At 39.9% G+C, this 22,383-nt stretch overlaps 1 protein-coding gene, 1 non-coding gene and 1 pseudogene across 2 annotated transcripts in view; 1 reads left to right on the top strand and 2 right to left on the bottom strand.

Moving 5' to 3' along the window:
• Window positions 1-22,383, top strand: part of PDE6D (phosphodiesterase 6D) — a 55,106-nt gene that overhangs the window by 7,891 nt on the left and 24,832 nt on the right. The gene's annotated exons all lie outside the window — the stretch shown is intronic.
• TRNAK-UUU (transfer RNA lysine (anticodon UUU)) lies at window positions 15,584-15,656 on the bottom strand. Its single transcript has one exon. It is a non-coding gene; the product is annotated as a tRNA-Lys (tRNA).
• Window positions 18,431-19,770, bottom strand: LOC133230578 (phosphoglycerate mutase 1-like; annotated as a pseudogene).

Genomic DNA, 22,383 nt, shown 5'->3' with positions numbered 1-22,383 from the left:
TGGGGTCGCAAAGAGTCGGACACGACTGAGCGACTGAACTGAACTGGAAATATAGTTTTAATCTTATAAACCCCAAATTTGGGGAAAGTAAAACACACCACCCATACAGCCTGTGAACACACAGACTTTTTAAAAATATTGATTGATTTTATGTATCTGGCTGCTCAAAATCTCAGTTGCAGCTTGCAGAATCTTTTTTATTTGGCATGTGGAATCTAGTTCCCTGACCAGGGATCGAACCTGGGCCCGGTCTTAGGAGCACAGAGTCTTAGCCACTGGACCACCAGGGAAGTCCCCAAACAGATTGTTTTGATCATAGATCATAGACTTCATGGAGATTGTGATTGGTAGTTTGTTCTCCAGAACCTTCTTGCGTGGGCTTGGAGAAGTTATTGCTATCCTGAATTGATTAAATGATAACATCCTATTGTTTTTGTTATTTAGGATTTTTAAACAGGAATTGCTGCTTTTGCATTTGGGGGAGGAATTTAGAACTTAAATTCTTCAGACCTTCTAAATTTCTTTCCAGGATTATATTTATAGTGAAATGTAGTATTGACTCAGAGAAGGCAATGGCACCCCACTCCAGTACTCTTGCCTGGAAAATCCCATGGATGGAGGAGCCTGGAAGGCTGCAGTCCATGGGGTCGCCGAGGGTCGGACATGACTGAGCAACTTCACTTTCACTTTTCACTTTCATGCATTGGAGAAGGAAATGGCAACCCACTCCAGTGTTCTTGCCTGGAGAATCCCAGAGAAGGGGGAGCCTGGTGGGCTGCCTTCTATGGGGTCACACAGAGTCGGACATGACTGAAGTGACTTAGCAGCAGCAGCATAGTATTGACTTCTGGAAAAATGGAACAGAATATGGTAAAACTGCCATGGAAAATTCCAGTTGTATCATCATTGTATTTGATAGAAGACTAGCAGTGGTGCTGAGGTTTGCCAGCTCTAGGTTCCTATTAGGCTTGACCTCACTTTTGCCTCACAGGCATCACTTGTCAGGACTCTGCGTCCCCAAATCACCATGTTAGAGGAGGACTTGACTTCTAAAAGTATGGACCTGTCCCTATTCCTGAGCTTTGGCATCAGAGGGAGATGCTATAAAAGGCAAGGCCATCTTATCTAATAAAATCTGACTGTTCCAACCATTGCTTGAATGCATAAAACTCAAATTATCAAGATTTTAGGAGCAACATTCTTCTTTTGCTTTTCACCTGCTGATAATTTTGAAGTTGAGAGGAAAAGCAAATATATTTTCTTAAGTCAAATATCCATAAAGATCTCAATGGATTGGACTAAAGAAGCACACTGTTTATAGAGGAATTTGCTTAGACTGCAGTGAGGATGTGGGGACACAGCAAAGTGGAGCTGGTCCAGAGGAGAGACACTTGAAAAATGTCAGCACAATAATTGGAGAACTGAGGAAGATTAACCTGAAGATTAATTGGGCAAAGGATATGAGTGTTGTAAAGTTTTAAAACAGTGTTCTAAAGAGTTAAAATTGAATGTATTCTTTGTGGCTCTCAGAGGACACAAGGTTAGCAGTTATAAGGGACAGAGGTTAGCCCAGTTGTTTTTTGTCTTGGAGGATTTTGCGGGGTGGACCTCTGTGCAGCAGGCAGGATCTAGTTCCTTGACCAGAAATCAAACCCGTACCCCCTGCAGTAGAAGCAGAGTCTTAACCACAGGACCACCAGGGAAGTCCCAGCCCAGTTTTAATAATTAGAGTTACCTGAAGAGAAAAATTTTTTCCAGAAAATATTTTAAGCAGCAGATGGATGCCTATCCATCAACAGTATTGCAGAAGGGAATTATATATGCATCAGACAAGATATTAGAGTAGATGGTTTCCAAAAGGTCTCAAATCCTTTCAACACTGTAGTTCTTTGATTTGGTGACAAACTTTCTTAGTTAACAAGGACTCTTCAGCAGCTTATTTCTATTGAGATATGTACTATACCTAAAATAGGCAAAACACTTTTTTGTCATTTGACATAATGAAAGCATGATGTCGTTTCCTTTTTGTTTTTCAGACAACTCTTTAGGAACTCAGTATTGTTAATGTGTTTTGTTTAGTGTATTGTGGATCCACTGATTCAAAGTTATAGAGAGCAATTTTTGCCTCTGAATTTGGACTAAACATAAGTAGCTCTAATATAAAAAACACTTTATATATAGCCACAAGAAGAAAGAGGATAGTCTAATAATATCTCACATTCTTGTAGTCTTTTTCAGTTTTTCAAAGCCCTTTGATGTATTATTGCATTATTATTATATACAACTCTATGCAATATTAACCTCACTTTATTGACAAGAAAAGTAAGGATTGACAAGGTTGTCACTAAGATAAAGGCAGAATCTTAACTTAAACCTTGGCTTGTCTTTCTACAAACTACTATTTTCTATAGCATATCATGATGCCTCTCTGGAGAATTTATTTTTGTTGCTATATTATCGGATGGCATCACTGACTTGATGGACGTGAGTCTGAGTGAACTCCGGGAGTTGGTGAGGGACAGGAAGGCCTGGCGCGCTGTGATTCATGGGGTCGCAAAGAGTCGGAAACGACTGAGCGACTGATCTGATCTGATCTGATCGGTTTTCAGTTTGAAATTTTTCCTCAAAAAAAAATAGAAAAGAAAATTTTCCCCAGTGGTCAAGTCACAGATTTATTTTTCAGTTGGAAATTATTCTCTTCTGTTGTGATCCTACCCCCTATATTCTTTGTTTTTCCTCAATTCTCAGATACAGAGGACTAAGGGAGAATTTCCTAACAATTAGAGTTAGCTGGGGGGGAAAAAAGATGTTTTTCAGAAAAAGACATTTCCCCCACAGACTGGGGGCCTTGAACAACAGAAGTTTATTTCTCACAGTTCTAGAGGCTTGGAAGTCCAAGATCAAGATAGTGACTGATTTGGTCCCTAGCTTCCAGCTGGCCACCTTCTCCCTGAGTCCTCACGTGGTGGAGAGAGGAGATGGGCAAATCGTAGGAGAGTCATGACTCTACCATGTGTGGCACCACTGCCTGGCCGACAGTTCTACTTGGAAAGGATGATTCGTAGACAGGTTACTGCCAAATAAACTTTTTTAAGTGACTAAATCTGAGAATCTAGCCTGATCACTTAACTTCACAATAGAAATTAAGAGATTTAAATTAAATGTCTTTTGCTTTTGAGCCACTTTCTGTGAGAAGGATAAAGGCAGAGGAACTCTGGCCTTAGGGCTCCTGCTTACTGGTGGTTCATTCAGACATTTGTTGGCAGGGTCTGTAAGTGCCAGGTAATTTACTAAACCCAAGAGATGTAGAATAATAAGCCAGTTTGTGTATCCAAAGAGCTTTTATGAGGGAGGGAGAGACCGAGACGGAGATGATAACAAGCAGAATACAATGCAATAAGTGCCTAATAGTTTGAAGTACTGAGGAACCTCAGAATACTGTGGAACCTGAGGCTGGAGGCGTTCTAGAAGACTTCAGAATTGTCATTTGAGTCAGGTCTTGGATGATGAGTAGGTGTTGAGCAGTTTAATTTTAAAGATACAAGACAGTAACATAGAGGAGGAAAGTGATGGCATGGAAAATGAGGAAAGAGAGGATTTCAGAGGGGAGTTGGGGTCAAAAATGAGAAAGAGGGCTTCCCTGGTGGCACAGTGATCCCCGGTCTGAGAAGATTCCACATGCCACGGACCAACTGAGCCAGTGCAACACAACTACTGAGTCCATGCTCTAGAGCCCAGGAGCCGCAAGTACTGAAGCCCGTGAGCTCTAGAGCCCACATGCCACAGCTACTGAGCCCAGGTGCTGCAACTACTGAGCCCTCCTGCCTAGAGCCCAAACCCCCACAGTGCCCTGAACAGATTAAACAGGGTGGCATAACTACTTCTTTAAACCTTATTCTCTTGTGGAACCTGCAAAATTTGCAAGCTGCAGTAAAATCCTTTATTAAAATGCTGAATTAAAAAAGAGAAGCCACCACAATAAGCTTACACACTGCTACGAAAAGTAGCTCCTGCTCACTGCAACTTCAGAAAGCCCACTCACAACAACAAAGACCTTGCACAGCCATAAATAAATAAATTAAAAAAGAATGAGAAAGGATGAGGATCAAAAACAAGTCCTTGAGATTGCTGGAAATTTCATTCACTCATTGCATATTTGAGACTCTACTGAAAGTTCCATGATCCTTTCTTGGTGATCTTTTTGAGAATAGTAGCTATTTGGGGAAACAAATTAACTACCAAGATTTAAAAAGTGGATAATAGGGGAGGAAATAAATTCAGCAAGAATAGATTACTTTTCCAAGAAATCTGGTGACTTGAGAAAGCAGAGATTAAGGAAGTAGCTTGAGTAGGCAGAGAGATTTTATTAAAGAGTGGAAGTCACTTATTAAAGCTTATCCAACTTTATGCAAGTTGCTTAACACTTATAAGACAAGGATAATGCTTGTTCCATCTGCCTCATAGAGATACGAAATTTGAGTGGAATAATATTTGTCACCTCACTTTAAAAACGGTAGCTCTATAGATGCATTGTGCTTACTATTACACTGTTAAATTATTTATCTTTGCTTTAAATTTCAGGATTGCTTTCTATTTTTCAAATTTTAGGTTCCATGTTTCAGGGTGTTGATAAAACCAGAGCCTTAGTGATCCTTTTTTTTTAACTCCAGATTAGACATCTGAAGCCTTTTTCACAATTCTGGAGGATAATTATGGCTGCTGGAGTGATGAAATAAGCCCCCTCCTTGGCACGTATGTCCCATTTGAAAGCCAAAAGCATCTTTGGTTTTCCTTTTTTTTTTTTTTTTTTTAAGGGTTATAACTTGAGGAAGTTGATTTTTCAATATGGTAGCATTTTTAAAGCTAGGTAAAATTTGGGATCTCTAAATGTGGATTTCAATAGGATTTAAGGTAATATTCCTGTTCCTCTGAATAATGTATAAGAAACAGCTGCTGATCCTTTTGGGAAAGTACCCTGTGTTGTCTCTTCCTCCATCAGGAGGTTTTGGGAAGCAGGTAAAAATGCGAAGTGAGTCTCTATGAATCTCTTTGGTTGTGTCTCTTCTAGCTTGTTTCTGAGCAGTTTCAGACACATAACCACACATATATCAGTAGAAGAATACACCTACTAGAAAAAGAAAGGTTTGTTTCATTGTTGTCTTTGCTAGTGAGAAGGCTGTGTTATGTTTCAAATACTGATCTTTTTCTCATTATAAATTACTTGCCTCCACTCTTTTCCCAGGCCAGTTTGAATTTTGATTACGCACTTTCCAAGTATAGTACCTCTGCCAGGCCAGAGTATTATTTCACTGGGATATCACCACTGATCACAGTGTGCATATTATGTTTCAAGGATACTGATAGCAAGTTTCTCAGGGATCCATTTATATTTTCTCACCTTGTCCCCATGCATAAGAGAAATACCACATGGAAAAATCACTGGGAACTTATTGGGCAAAGAAAAATGTTGTTGTTCAGTCGCCAAGTCATGTCCAACTCTTTGCAACTCCATGGACTGCAGGAAACCAGGCTTCCCTGTCCCTCACCATCTCTTGGAGTTTAAATGTCCATCAATTAGAACTGGTTCTTTAAACATACTAAAAAATAGGACACTCTCTATAACCAATGCTAGGGCAGAAGGAGCCTAGAAGTAGGGTTTTGGTATTTAAAATTAATGAAAGGCAGGGGGAGTTCTCTGGTGGTTCAGTGGCTAAGACTCCATGCTCCCAAAGCAGGGGGCCCGGTTTCCATTCCTGGTAAGGGAATTAGATCCCATATGCTACAACTAAAAGAGCCTACATGCCACAACTAAGACCCAGTGCAGCCAAATAAATAATTTTTTAAAGGATTGCTGAATGAATACCTTATTTAAAAAAAAAAAAAAAAGAATGATAATGGGAATAAGAGAAGGAAGTGAATTCATAAAGTGAACTAGGAAGAGAGGGTTCTAGAGGGGAGAGATCATAAAGGCAGAGTGTTAAAGTACAGAGAATGAGAACAAAAAGAAAAAGCTACAACCAAAAATGAGGAAAGCAGAGCAAAGAAAGGCACTCCTATGATGAAAATGCTCAGAATACCACTAAATAGAAACTCCCTTTGTTTACTGCTGGTCATTGCAGCTGCTTCCACCCCAGAGGAATGAGAAGGGGGAGGTTTTTCCTCATGCCTGTGACCTTGGTGTTGAAGCTTTGCCTCCTATTGCTCAGGTCAGCCATAGTAGACGTTAGCATATGTCATTTGTGCTTAGTCAGCCGTTTTGCCTGACAATTCAACTTACCTTGAAATTCCTCCAGACTATGGGTAATGAGCCACATTCCCATGTATAATTTACTCTGCCAAGTGATGAATTCAACTTAATACAGAATGGGCTTTTCATTCTAATGTGTTTTCATGTACAGTTTGGCTTAGTGAAGAAACTGTTCTCCCTAAGGAGAATGGGGTTTTGGGGTCTGTCTGTTGCCTTTTGTTTTTTGCTGAGCTCCATCTCTAAGCTGGCCTTTCCATAGCCTATTGAACCCTGAATGAGCAGCTCTACTTGTTTGGCTTCTAGGCACTTTTCAGCGAGCCTTGCTTTCTGATTGCTCAGCCTGAACAAGAATCTAATCAACCCCTCTAACTTGCTCTCTGATGTTCAGTGTGGTTCAACACGTATTTGAAAGGCAATTATGTGCTGAGCACAGAGAAGAGAAGGGTAAATAATACAGTGCCAATGGAATTTGACTCACAGACTTATATTCATGGTACATTCTGATAAGTAATGTGATCCAAGTTTAAACAAGTGTCCAAGTGTGCTGAAGAGGGATAAAAGCTTTCCCTCAGGGTGTGTCAGGGACCACAGTCAGAGAGGTTGACAGCAACACTTGAGTCCTTAAGAAGAGTACTGGATGGGGGGATACATACTCTAGGCGGAGTGGAGCAGTAGTCTGCTAAACACTCAAGCAGAAGAAAATAATGTCTTTGGGAAGTATAGCAATTAGGGGTAGCTGGAGGGTAGGCTGTGCCTAGGAACTAAGGTAGGAGGTTACTGGAGAGTGGAAAGGATGGCTGAGACTAGACTCAGTGTCTCCCTCCCTCCAGTAAGCCTTGACTGACCCTCTTAGCTTCACTCCAGGCTTTCAGCAGTTCATCATACCTACTACCCTCCTGGCTGCCTGTTGGTTTCCTGTTCTGTGTTAAATTGTCCTTTCTACTTGACCTGCCTTCTTATCTCACCCTTCTCCATTGTTCTTTTAGCCTATTATTAACTTATAACCTTTAAAAAGAGGGTCAGTATTCCCCAAACCTATTTACAAAGGTTGAACTTTATATCAAGTTCCTTAGAAATGTGTGTGTCTGAGGATGGAAAGATTTTTTTTTTTAACGCTCACATGGGATTAATTATGCCCATGTCAAGCAAGAGCCAAGGTCTTATCTTTCTATCCTCTCGAATAGGGGTCCCCAACCTCTGGATCTAATGCCCGATGATCTGGGGTGGAGATGATGTAATAATAATAGAAATCAAATGCACAGTAAATGTAATGCGCTGAAATCATCCTGAAATCATCCCTTACCCCAATCCAGGGAAAAATTATCTTCCACAAATCCAGTCCCTGGTGCCAGAAAGGTTAGGGACTGCAGCTTTAGATCAATGCTACTTAAACTATTACTGGTAACAAGCCAGATTTTTACTTCTAATCCTTTATAGACTAGTGTTTTCATAAAATAAATAAAAATGAGTTATTAGAAAGATGACATACAAAATGTCAAAAATTTTATTATTAGAATCAACATTCAAATTACTCTGCCAAATTCCTGTTAAACTTTTTAGACCCTTGTCGAAGACAGGTAACCAATGCATTCACAAACCAGCACCAGTCTGTGGACCACTTTTTGAGTAACATGGCTGTAGAATCCCCAGTACAATTTGTGCCTGATACACAGTCGAACTTCAGTGCATGTTTAAAGAGTAAGTATGTGAATGAGATGGTTAGCAAGATTATAGTAGTAGAAAAGGGAAAATGAACAATGGCAGCTCTCTTTGGAGAGTTGAAGGGAAATAATTTAGTGAGAAAGAGTACCATAGCAGTGTTACCCTCCATGTAAAATAAGCTTTCTGTCATCACTTTCTGAACATTGTTCCTTTGGCTCTCTAGGCAAATACTAGTAAATCACCTGTGTGAATTTATGAGAAATACTAGTTTTGATCTTGACAAAAATATAAAAGTTACTGTGAATGTCTATAGAGAACTGTCAACCTGCTTATCTGAACTAATTTTCAGGAGCAAAGCTACAGTTGGCAAGGATTGATTCAGATAGTAACCCTGCTCTTTCAGTCACAATATCCTCCATGTCATAATATGGACCATACTGCCAAATGCTTTCCCTGCCTGAGATTTTTTTGTTTCCTTTTGCATCTTTTCGAAGATTAGCTGAGTAAGGTAAGAAGTCTTTATATTAAAAACTTTATAATAAACAAGCTTTCTGTGTCAGGTAAGATAACTTCAGATTGCTTATTACACTACAGATTTTCAGTTCCTTAAAGCAAGTTGTAAGGTCTTGAATTCCTTTCAGTAAGAAATTCCTGCTATTGTTCAGAGGATAAAAAAGCAGGAGGTGTACTCTGATATTTGAACTCACAGCTGCATTTCAAGGAGATCATTAATCTAAGATATTTAATTAACTGAATGCAGCTTATAACAGGGGACTTCTGCTGTCATAAGTAGATTCTTGTTTCCATTGTGGATCAGTAAAACCAACCCTCCGTATTCATGGGTTCCACATCCAGGGATTCAACCAACTGCATTATCAGAAATATTTAGGTATTTAGGGGACTTCCCTGGTGGCGCAGTGGTTAGGACTCCACCCTTCCAGTGAGGGGGCATGGGTATGATCCCTGGTTGGGGAACTAGAATCCTACATGCCCAGTGGTGTAGTTAAATTTTAAAAAATATATATATTCAAGAAAAAAAATTCCAGAAAGTTTCCAAAAAGCAAAACTTGAATTTGCCATGCCAGAAACTATTTACATAGCATTTACATTGTATTATATATTATAAATATTCTAGAGATTATTTAAAGTATAGGGAGAATGTACCTAAGTTGTATGCAAATACTATACCATTTTATAAAGAAAGGACTTGGGCATCCACAGATTATGATGTGAGGGGGTCCTACAACCAGTCCCCCACAGATACCTGAGGGTACAGCTGTACAGCATCAATAACTCAATCCATAGTCCTTACTCTCTACTAACCATATCCCAAGAGAACATTGTTAGGTGGAGCAAAAGGACCATTTTTGTGAAATGTTTGAGGTCTGCCTGCCTTTATCATCCTCTCATCAGTTTCCTCAGCTCTTCTAGCACTGGAAGCCTATCCTCATAAAGATACCCAGGATCTTGCAGCTGCCTGAAGTCACTTCTTTTCAAGAACACGTAGTACGGACAGGCCTCACCTGAATGCGAGCTGTGTTGACTACCTGAGTACCTTTCTCATGAGTTCCTAAGAAAGGTGTTTAACTTCTGAGATCAGTACTGTTTCCTGTGAGTGTCATTATCAAGTGAGATAAGATTGAAAAATAGAAAAGAGAGGGGCTCTTAGGACAGTGCTTAACTGGTATATTGAATGTAGGTACTCAGATAGTAGTTCTTTCCCCTGCCTCTTTCTTTGAAAGACCAGCTTTAAGCAATTAATGTAGCCAAACGTCAAATAAGGCTGGAAATACTATTTGCCTTTTCCCTGGTAAGTTTGCAGTTATCAAGTTGAATAAGACTGCTAGGAAACTGGCTTCTCAGGTGGCTTAGTGGTAAAGAATTCACCTGCTAAGACAGGAGACGTGGGTTCCATCCCTGGGTGGGGAAGACCCTCTAGAGAAGGAAATGGCAACCCACTCCAGTATTCTTGCCTGGGAAATTTCCACGGACAGAGGAGCCAGGCGGGCTACAGCCGAGAGGTCCCAAAGAGTTGAACGTGACTGAACACGAATGCATGCTAGAAAGCTAGCTCTTAGAAATGCAAAAAAGTTAGGACTTTCTTTATCTGTCTGCACTGGTAATGAATCATTGATTAAGAATTATTGATCTTCATCACCACTGTTTAGCTAATACCTTCAGTGGGGTTTCCCTTAGCCTTTGGAGATTTTTACAGAAACTCAGTAGAAAGTCAAGAACCGCAATCTGAGACAGATTTCTTTTTTCCTAGTCCTAACTGGACTAGATTATCCAGCAACCCCCCTTACCATTTGAATGTGGAGGAGACCAACCCCTCAACTAGTACTAGATCTCTTATCTGGACATTGTTGTGGCTTTCTTGATTTTATAGAGTTAGAGTGGTTCAGTAATTTCTGGAAAGCTTGCCTAAGCTAAAAGAAATTATGTCTATAGTCACATAGTATGTCCTCTTTGTAAATATGTCTTTTGCTCATCAAGAATATATAAAAGATCAAGAATCAGGGACCCCAAAGGTAAATGAGTTCTGACCCATGGAATACACCAGCAGCATAATCTGAGCTGACATGCCACAACACCATACAGCATCCTGTATTCTACAGTGTTTGAAGTACCTTTCCAGCCTCGTGTCCCAGAAGAACTGCTTATCCTGTACCACAAACTTAGACATCATAACTTACCTTCTGTCCCCCAGCCTTGAGTATAGTTTCTCCCTGGTACAGACTTAGCACACAGGAGGGCTGTTTATGTCATATAAATGTTAAGAGAATAGATATTGCAATCAGGCACTCAAAAACCAGCATTATGACATACTGGCTTCATGACCTTTGAGCATGGTACTTGCCATCCCTAAACCAGATTTCTTATCCATACAAGGACTGTAATAATCATGCCTATTTCATAGGGTTGTGCAGATTAACTTAGATGTGGATAAAGCACTTAGCCAACATCTGGCACTCAACACATGTTAACCATCACTATCACACAGTAAGTAAGTGCTGAATATACAGATCAGTGGAACCGTTATGGTTGGGTATGATTCTGCCAAAGATTCTTACATCCAAGAGATGTGTAACATGAATCATATGACATCAGAATTCTTTTCATTACTTGGTAAAGTCTTCCCCTTTAGTTTCTTCCTCTTTAGTTTATTTGAACCGAACTTTACTCAGACATGGCCGAGCTGATAAGCAATATCTGATAAAGTGTACCAGCTGATTCAAATAATTTTCCAGATAATTTTATGCAAAAGTTTTCCTATTTTATTGTTTTTAGAAGTTATTTTGAAGGACAGTCTGGTGATTTATGAAAACTTATGTTTTCTATTTATGAATACTTACATTGTTTGTCATTCTACAAAATAGGCTAAACTTCTAATTTTCAGAAGGAAAAAAAACCTTTTTTGTTCCATCTCCATTGAAATTTAGAAATCTGAAGTAGAGTGTTGCTAAGAAGCTTCATGCATGCTGAGTCACTTCATTCGTGTCCGACTCTTTGCAACCCCATGGACTGTAGCCCACCAGGCTCCTCTGTCCATGGGATTCACCAGGCAAGAATACTGGGGTGGGTTGCCATTTCCTACTCCAGAGGATCTTCCCAACCTAAGGATCAAACCCCCTTCTCTTATATCTCCTGCATTGGCAGGCAGATTCTTTACCACTAATGCCACCTGGGAAGCCCCAAGAAGCTTTGTAAGACCCCATGTTTGAGCATCTCAGTGTTCTTTCTGCACACAGTGAGAAGCGTTTGGGCAAATAGTCCACTGTTTGTTGTTGGTTCCTTAAGTGCTGCCAGGAGAGACTTATACTCCTGGGGTCTCTTCTTAGGTCCCAGGAGTGGGTTGATGGAGGATGGTTAGTAATCTGCACCAACTTCAGTTTATTAGCTGTACTGCTTCCCAAACATGTTTTTGGCAGTGAAATATTCTACAAATCTCCTTGTAGTGTTTCTCCATCCATTTCCAGCACAGCAGCCAAAGATTTTATTTTTCCCATAACAATTCTTTAGACAGTTGATTTTTTTTTCTTACACTGCCCACCTTTCTTTGTCTTCATTATCTCTTGTCCTTCTTTGTGCACACAAACTATATAAGCTCTAGCGACTGTTTTCCCCTGAAAAATGTAGTTATTCCAAACTTTCACTTCCCTAAAATCTTATTTTTTAGAAACATCTTTTAACTCCCTGTATCAGTTCTTTGTCCATCGTGGTAGACTGCCCTCCCTGCCTGGTGGCATAGAGCATGGGCTTCAGTGGCTGTAAGTGTTTCTTTCCATTTAAGAGTTTTCCTTCCCAGAACCCTGTAGCTACTCAGACCTCGGCCTTTGAGACAATGCTGAATCTCAAGTCCTACCCCAGCCCTACTGAGCCAGAATTTAGATTTTGACAAGATTTCCACATGGTCTATATATATGCACATGAAAGTTTAAGAAAGCACTGCTGTAAATCACGTTTTGCTCAAAGCAGGGAAAGCTGTCAAGTGGTGGTTCTCAACCCTGGTGTTCAGTGGAATCACCTGGGGAACTCTGAAAAATACTAATGCCTAGGTCCCATCTCCTGAGATTCTGATTTAATTGGTCTGTGGGAGTGGTCCAGACATTGGGAATTTTCAGTATTCCCCTAGGCAATTCTAATATGCAACCAAGGTTGAAAACCACTCATGTGCATGAATCTTATAATTTACCCTGCTGCTACTGCTGCTAAGTCGAATCAGTCGTGTCCGACTCTGTGCGACCCCAGAGATGGCAGCCCACCAGGCTCTCCCGTCCCTGGGATTCTCCAGGCAAGAACACTGGAGTGGGTTGCCATTGCCTTCTCCAATGCATGAAAGCGAAAAGTGAAAGTGAAGTCGCTCAGTCGTGTCTGACTCTTAGCGACCCCATGGACTGCAGCCTACCAGGCTCCTCCGTCCATGGGATTTTCCAGGAAAGAGTACTGGAGTGGAGTGCCATTGCCTTCTCTGAATTTACCCTATTTTCCTAGAATATCATTATATGTTAATCTGTGCAAGACTAATGACTAAGAAAAAGATTAAGTTTTTCACAATTACATTTATTGGGAGGACATATATATATAGACAGAAAAAATTGGAAATACTGACACAAATATTAAGTGGTAATCTTTGGTTTATAGGAATACAACTATTGTTTTTTGTCCTCTATTTTCCAAATTTTCTATAATAGCCATGAATCCTTTTGGTAAAAAATCCTCACATATATATATACTTTTTAATAAATGTGATCACATTATATGTGTTTTGTAAACTTCTTAATTTTAAAATTTTATCTTTTTTCACACACAAATAAATAACATTTCCTCATACCATTAAATATCATTTAAATAGGCACAATTGTTTAAAGTGAATCTTGACCCAGGATGACTGTATTTTTACTTAAAAGATACGTTTATATACTGACTAGAATCTTTGAGAGACTAACTCCTGGAGAAACCTATAGTGTTTGGAAGCTTTCCTTGTCCACAGAAGGAACTGTGTTTAAATGGAGACGTCAGAACTGCAGTGAGGTCAGGTCAGACCTTCCCAGAGGCTTTTGCAGCTGTCATCAATTGAGTACCAGCATTTTTTGAGCACTTAACACAGAAAACTTGACTTTACCATCCCAGAAGATGCTGCCCCCTAGGGAATCCTTAATGCTATTTGGCTTGCAGCCTACATGTCCTGTTGAAGGACATTATACTTCTGAATTTTCTCTGCAAATCCTTTTTGGTTTAGTTGGAATTGTGCTTCAATACAACAAATGCCTCTCACAGTTTGAGTCTCCTCTACATTACTGTGTACATTATGGTATGTAAAGCTAGAATATCCTTTGAGCAAAATCTTGAAAACATCAACGGTGTATTATAGTGGGCCAGGCTGTGTTGTAATTAAAGAAATTCAAGTACCTCCTTTTTCCCAAACTTGGGAATAAATACCAGTCCTCCCCCAACTTCAAAAGAAAAAATAAGTGATTTGCCTATTCTTCTTGACTGTTCTATTCTTGACCCAGTCCAGTTGCACTATATGGGAAAGGAATAATTTTGCTGATAGTGTCGTTACAGTTGGAAGAAAGGAGATACATTCTATAGTTGGGGAACCTTTTAAAAGATGTACAGTAGCTTTGTGGGAGAAAAATTCTTATTTTTTTACTCCATTTAACCTTTTCTCTACCAGAATCTATATATAAAAGTTTCAAAAATGTACAGTCTTTAATTTCAGAGAAATAGGCTTAATGTTTTATTTGCATATTTGTGGTTCTAACTGAGCTTTTAAACTTAGCTTTTCTTCTGAAGAGAAAAATTTCACAACACTTCACAACCTAAAGACTTCAGGAGTTATACCTACTAAGATCATGAGGGAATTTATGTTCCTTTGAGTAGTATTTGATCTGAGTTTGTGCCTTAACCTGAGACAGTAGTGCTATCAACCTGGGCTATCTTGCCTAGTTATGCAAATCAGGAAGAGAGGAGACACCTGGGTATGGCACAGTATCGAAAGATGATACAGGTTAGTGAGTGGCTATTCAGCTTTAGAGGCATGTTTTAGTCACTGATACTTATCTTATCTCACAAGACCTGATCATAAGCAAGCCAAAGATGGTACTTTGTACAAGTCTTCATTATAGATAGTCATTCTCACATTGCATTGTAATTATTCTTTTACCTAATAGTTTTCCCTACCTGGAGGAGCACTCCAGAGAACATGCACACAGTCATGTCTTATTAGTCACGGTGTGTGCTAGCCTAACACTCATAAATGTTCAGTAAAGTTAGACAAATGAAATGTCCAATTCAGCCATGTTGTAATACAGAACCCTTTGGCCATATTCAAATGTAGATTCAATTGATTTCTTTCTTTTTTCCCAACAATTATAGGTTGATCATTACTTAACACCAGTGTTTAACAACTGTACAGTAGATGATCGTTCTGGAGTTCTGGACATTCTGGAAGGAAAATAAAGGGGAAATGATTTAGGAAAACTTCTATCTAAAATTATATCAAAATTTGGGGATTAGCTTTTCAGACCATATTTATATTCAGACTGGTATTGTGTTTTGGAGGACATGCATGTACTATACTATCTGTCATTGCTGCTGCTGCTGCTAAGTCGTTTCAGTCGTGTCCGACTCTGTGCAACCCCATAGACGGCAGCCCACCAGGCTCCCGAGTCCCTGGGATTCTCCAGGCAAGAATACTGGAGTGGGTTGCCATTTCCTCCTCCAATGCATGAAAGTGAAAAGTGAAAGTGAAGTTGCTCAGTTGTGTCCGACTCATAGCGACCCCATGGACTGCAGCCTTCCAGGCTCCTCCATCCATGGGATTTTCCAGGCAAGAGTACTGGAGTGGGGTGCCATTGCCTTCTCCGTATCTGTCATTATAGTGCCTTAATTCTTAAATAAGATATGAAAACACAAGGAAAGATTATTTCCTGATGTTAGTATATTAAGTAAATTAAATGGTTGAGACACACATTTGACTTTTGGATGCATCGCAAAGTTATTGCCCAAAAGCATTACTTTGACTTCTTAACCATTAGTCAAAAGCATTATTTTGACTTCTTAGCCATTAGTCAAACTCTGTAGTAGTCAGCTTGGAATCTGTACATTTCTGAGTAATTGTTTTTGAGGGGTTTTTTTGGCTGCACTACACAGCCTATGGGATCTTAGTTTCCCAACCAGGGATTGAACCTAGGGCCACAGCAGTAAAAGTGCCGAGTCCTGACCACTGGACCACAAGGGAACTCCCCGTGTAATTGTTTTTTTGATTTTTAAAAAATGAAATATAGGATTGAAATTAGTATAGAATATATATTATACTGTATATTAAACTATGTTTCAATATGGACCAAACTGCTATTTAAAATTAGTTCCGAACACTTTTCGTAAGAGAAAATTCAACAAGAAAAAATTGTATTTACTAAAAGAATATTGTATACAAAAGAGCAGTTTCTTTATAAACTTAGAAAGTGGCCTGGGTTCTAATCTGTCTATACCTTTCACTAGATGTGAGGCTTTAAATGTCTGTTACTATTTCTGAGGCTGTTTCTTCATCTTTAAAATGGGGGTGATACTTGCTTTGAGAGGATCAGCTGAGATAAAATGTGTAAAAGTGATTTATAAACTTTAAGATTCTATGCAAATGAATGATGGATTTCATTGATTGCCTTAGTAAATCTGATAGCCTAATTCTGTATCTTTTTTTTAATTAGAACAATGATTTAGAAAATATTAGGGTGGAAGGTGTGTTTGGCATGAGAAATAACTACTACTAAGCTCTTCCTATATCTAAAGAGTCCATGTGCAGACCAGACCTTTTTTGTCATTTATTAATATCAATAAAACTGCAACCAAAAAAAGAAGGGGGAACAGTTTGTGGTAGACTCTCCCTCTTGTGTTTTCTAAATTTTTTCTAGTTTTACTGAGATAGAATTGACATATAATGTGTTTTTAAAATTGAAATATAGTTGATTTGCAAAGTTGTGTTAATTTCAGGTGTATAGCAAAGTTGTGCAGAGATCAGTTCAGTTCAGTCGCTCAGTCGTGTCCGACTCTTTGCGAGAGATATTCAGAGATGGATATTCTTTTTTAGATTCTTCTTCATTATAGGTTATTACCAGATATTGAATATAGTTCCCTGTACTATACAGTAGGTCTTTATCTTTTTTATATATGAAATAAAGTGTTAGTCGCTTAGTTGTGTCCTACTCTTTTCGACCCCATGGACTTTAGCCTGCCAGGCTCCTCTGTCCATATGATTTCCAAGCAAGAATACTGGGGTGGGTTGCCATGCCCTCCTCCAGGGTATCTTCCCGCCAGGGATCAAACCGGAGTCTCCTGCATTGCAGGCAGATTCTTTACCATCTGAGCCACGAGGGAAGCCCAGGGATTAACATACACACACTACAATATAATGTGGCTCAGACAGCTGCAGTCCCTGGGGTCTCAGAGTCAGACTCAACTGAGCCACTAACACTTTCACTTTTCATGTTATCCCAAACTTCCAGTTTATCCCTCCTGACCACAGTGTGTTTTTTAAAAATTTGTTTTTCAGAATAGATCCAGACTAAGGATGTTTTTAATTTCCAGTCCTACAGCTTTCCTTTTCACATACTTACCAAGTGTTTTTCTGATTCTTTTGTGGATTTTTGTTTTTGAAATATTTCCTGACCTTTTCATTAATGTTGAAGCCTTTTTCTTGATATCCCTGTAATTCTTTTTATTTATTTTTTTTAGTGTGGTGATTTTTTTTAATATAAATGTATTTACCTGTAATTCTTTTTAAAATACACATTTAGCAGCTTCATTGAGATATAGTTCACCCATTTATAATGTACAGTTCAGTGTGTTTTATTCTATTCACAATGTTATGTAGCCATCATCAGTCACTTTGGGAACATTTCATCACCTTTTTAAAAGAAACCCTGTTTCCTCTAGCAGTCATTCTTCATTTCCTCTACCCTCCCATCCCAGCTGTAGGAAACCACTAATCTACCTTCTGCCTCTATAGATTTCACTATTCTGGATATTTCATATAAATGGAATCAAGGAATTTGGGGGCTTTTGTGACTGATTTCTTTCACTTAATGTTTTCAAGGTTCATCCACGCAATAGCGTATATTAGTGTCTAATTCCATTTCAATTCCAGATAATAGTTCATAGTGTGGATGTACCACATTTTATTTATCCATTCATCAGTTGAACATTTGGGTTGTCTTCACTTTTTTTTTTTTAGTTATTAAGACTAATATTGCTATCAACATTCATGTACAAGTTTTTGTGTGAACATGTGTTCTCAATTCTCTTGGACATATACCTAGGAGCAGAATAGCTGGGCTATAATGTAACTCTGTTTAACCTTCTGAGTAACTGCCAGACTCTTTGAAAAGTTGCTCCATTTTACATTTCCACCAGCAGTGTATGAGGGTTCTAGTTTCTCTACATGGTTTTGAACACATGTCTTCCTACGAATACTCCTCCTAGAGGATGTAAAGTAATATCTCAGTGTGGTTTTAATCTGCATTTCCCTGGTGACTAATGATGTTGAGTATCTTTTCATATGCTTTTGACCATTTCTGTATCTTCTTTGGAGAAATGTCTATTCAGATTCTTGACCATTTTTTATTTATTTTTTTGTTGCACATCACTCCTTTATTTTATACTGATCTGGAAAAAAGACATTTTTAGTACAGTTATGCTCAAATGAATACTGGGCCCAAGTGCTGGGCCAAGCAACTGGAACATGATTCAGAAGTCAGGTACAGTGAGAGACACACTTGGACATGATCAAGAGGCATTCCGCTGCCACAAAACAGTAAGGCAGGGGAGGGATTCTAAAACACAGCAGGATGAACTCCTACACCTTAGACGTCAGGAGCTTATCCCATGATAGTGTAAGGAATGACTTATTTGCTGATGACCACATGTGGGAATATTTCAACCTCCACTAAAAACCCCAGAAGGGTTTTGTTTTGTTTGTTTTTTTTTATTTTTATATATATATATATATATATATATATATATTTTTTTTTTTTTTTTTAAGTAAATGCAACACAAAAACATTCAGGATTGATCCAGCCTTTTAGAGTCAGGGAGGAATATTTGATTGAGTCACCATGCAGGTTACATTCATCTTCCGCTGGAATGATTAGAGCCCCGACTCACCTAACAACAGTGCCCGGCTGGCCTCTGGGGACACGAACAGGCTCTTACTTCTCATTGGTCACACCTCAGCATGGTTTTCTCCCTGTTCCCTACTCAAGCAGCTCCTTAGTAATAAACCACCATCAAACCCCCCAGTGATGACCTCTCAACACTTGGATAAGTCTTCCCTCAGCTTGGACTGAGGACCATGCCCCAGACGTGCCATTCTGACTAGACTGTATGAAGGGAGTGGGTGCAAGAGATAAAATGGCTAATGTGGAATTGGGAGCCGCTGGTCCCCACCTGCAGGTACAACTTACGATGCCTACAGATGTCATCAGTGGGACATGTGCCAGGGAGAGGTGCAGAGGAATAGGGTAGGCCAGGGCAGGGGAGGAAGGTAATCCTTGGGAAAGTAATCTGCTGCTTGCCCTCACTTCTTGGCCTTGCCCTGGGCAGCCACAGCCTCCATGGCTTTACGCACAGTCTCCTCATCCCCCAGGAACTGCATGGGCTTGATGGGCTTCAAGTTCTTGTCCAATTCATAGACCATGGGAATGGCAGTTGGCAGGTTCAGCTCCATGATAGCCTCTTCAGAGAGACCCTCCAGATGCTTGACGATGCCCCTAAGGCTGTTGCCATGGGCTGCAATTAGTACCCGTTTCCCCTCCTTGATCTGGGGGACAATTTCTTCATTCCAAAAGGGCAGAGCTCTGGCAATTGTGTCCTTCAGACTCTCACAGGAGGGCAGCTGGTCTTCGGTGATGTCTGCATACCTGTGATCCTTACTGATGTTGCTGTAGAAGGGATGGTCAGGCTCCATGGAGGTGGCTGGACATGATAGGAGCACCTCCAGAGCTTTACCTGGGCCTCACCATGCTTGGCAGCAGTTTCTGCCTTATTGAGGCCAGTCAGACCCCAGTAGTGTCGCTCATTAAGGCGCCAAGTCCTCACCACTGGCAGCCACATTTGGTCAGTGGCATCCAGCACTGTCCAGAGGGTCCAGATTGCTCTCTTCTGCACTGAGGTGAAGCAGATGTCAAACTCATAGCCAGCATCTCTCAGCGCCTGCCCGCCTCGCTTCACCTCCTCGTGCCTGGCTGGGCTCAGGTCGTGTCGTACCAGCCGCTGAAACAGTTTTCCAGGTTCCATGTGCTCTCACCGTGCCGGATCAGCACCAGCTTGTAGGCAGCCATGGCTGCGGTTCGGGATGCGGCCTGACCATTTTTTAATTGGGTTATTTGTCTTATTGAGTTGTAAGAGTTTTTTATATATTCTGGATACAGTTTGCTCCTCAGATCCGTGATCTGCAAATATTTTCTCCCACTATGTGAGTTGTTTTTCCATTTTCTTAATGGTGTCCTTTGGAGCATAAGAGTTTTTAACTTTGATGAAATCCAGTTTATTTCTTTTTTTTCTTTTGTCATCATGTTTTTCTAGTCTGTCATATCTAAGAAGGGTTTTAACTAACCCAAGGTCACAAAGAGTTATTCCTGTATTGCTCCTAAGAGTTTTGTAATTTTAGCTCTTACATGTGGAGCTATGATCCACTTTAAGTTAATTTTTATGTATGATGTGAATGTTGGGGGTCCAGCTTTATCTTTTTGCATGTAGATAGCCCATTGTCCCTGCACCATCTGTTGAAAAAACTATTCTTTCTCCCATTGAATTGTCTTGGCAGCCTTGTCAGACATCAAGTGACCATAAATGTGAGGTTTATTTATGGACTCTCAGTTCTTCCATTGATCTATATGTCTGTCCTTATGCCAGTACCACACCATCTGATTACTGTAGCTTTATAGCAAGTTTTGAAATCAGAAAGTGTGATTTGGCCAACTTTGTTTCTCTCTCAAGGCTGTTTGAATTCTCTGAGTCTCTTGATTTCCATATGAATTTTAGGATCATTTTGTCAATTTCAGCCCAAAAAAAGCCAGCTGGGATTTTATTAAGTTGAATTTGTAAAGCAGTTTGGGAAATATCATTATCTTAATCCCTCCAGTCCTCATAATTCTCTTCTGACATGTAGGAGAGAAGCATTGTAAAGAAAAAAGTTCTTTGCCCTCTTTCCACAAGTAAAGACCCTCTGTTGATAAGTGGGTAAATGAAGGGAGAGACCTTAAAACTCCTGTTGGTCATCCACCAATCTCAGTCTCCCAACTCAGGAAGTTACTGACACTGAGCCTTAGAGAATCCATGCCCAGGGTGTCTGTCCAGAGGCTGGCAGTGGGCAGCTCCCCTACTGATAGGAATGTATATCTATTCCTTCTGACCTCTAAAGTACCCTTGATAGTTAAGAGACAGTAGAGCGGGGGAGACATGTTTATTTCTTAAGTAGATGAACTTGTTTTATGGCTGTTGGTTTCTTTTGTTTGCTTGTTTTAAAGAAGTTCTTTCACCTTTATCAGGCAAAACAGTTTGAGAGTTAGCAAGATAAAATTTGCAGGTTTCACTCAGAGGCAGTGCTTTCTCATGGTCTGGAAACTGTAGGCTCCTGAAGAGGCCTAATGTGTGATGATTCTACTGGCAATCAGTTTGTAAACATAATTACCATGTCAGTTAATACAGTGGTTCATTTTTATGTTCGTTCAGTTCTTACCAAACAAATCTAGTTGTATGTACTGGCACTCTCATGTAATAGATCAGAATAAATAATACACAGTTGTGGGGTCTGTCCTTCTTTTGTCCTTTAGGGTTTTGTCTTTCTGACTCTTTAAGACTTACACTCTTTTATGTTGCCTTTGGGAAAGGTTGGCCTCTTCTGTACTCAGAAGGCTTGGTTCTTTCTATTAAGAGCCTCTCTTTCTCCTCAGAAAGACAGGGAAGACAGGGTGCTTCTTGTTGATGGAAACCTGGTTTTTGTTCTGATGACTTATGGCATGATTTCTCATGCCAGAAATGATCTTCCTCTCTTCTTATAACAAAACATGGGGCTTCTCGTGTGCTTTCTTTCTTAAAGTCAAAGGGTCAGAGCAGTCGCTGGAGGAAAGCGCAGGCTCTGGCTGTTTGGGGAGCGAAGCTGAAGCCAGATCTGGTGACAGTGCTCAGTTCTCCTTGGGAGGAATCTCCCGATGAGGGAAGATCAGACCTGACTCATTAGGACTGTCCAGCGATCATTCATGGAAATCGTAGACAGTTTTCAACCTTAAAAATAGATCAATCAAAAGAAAATCACCTGCTTCTTCCTTCCAGCTGTTTAATATTAGGTTCGGTTTTTAATATCTCCAGACTTTTTCCCATCCAGAAAGTGAAGTGATGGAAGTAACAGTACCTAACATGTCGTTTTGTGTACATAAAGCATCTAACACAGGGCTTTATGTCCAGTGTTAATGAGTATAAAAATCTAAATGTAAGAGAGAAAATAGCAGTGCACACAAGCACCAAATCATAAGAAAAACTTTATACTCAGAGAAAAGAAATGTATTTTGGACAGTAATAATGAGTACTGTCTAGTGAACTTCCGGGCATTACTACTGATCTCCTGTGCTCCAGGCACTGTGTTAGTTTTACATACATAGTTCTCATTGAATCTTCACAAGAATCGTACAAATATTTATTACATTTTGGAGTTGAGGCAAACTAAGCCTTAAGGAAGCCGCTTCCCCTGTGGCTCTGACGGTAAAGAATCTGTCTGCAATGAAGGAGACCTGGGTTCAATCCCTGGGTCAGGAAGATCCTCTGGAGAAGGAAATGGCAGCCCACTCCAGTATTCTTGCCTGGAAAATCACATGGACAGAGAACACTGGTGGGCTACAGTCCATGGGGCCACAAAGAGTTGGACATGACTGAAGCAACTTAGCATGCAAACCTAAAGAAAGTGACCCCAAGGT

This window comes from Bos javanicus, chromosome 2 (assembly GCF_032452875.1).
Source record: "Bos javanicus breed banteng chromosome 2, ARS-OSU_banteng_1.0, whole genome shotgun sequence".
Lineage (NCBI taxonomy): Eukaryota > Metazoa > Chordata > Mammalia > Artiodactyla > Bovidae > Bos > Bos javanicus.
The sequence above is the reverse complement of the archived record's forward strand: the minus strand, read 5'-3'. Positions and strand labels throughout refer to the sequence as shown.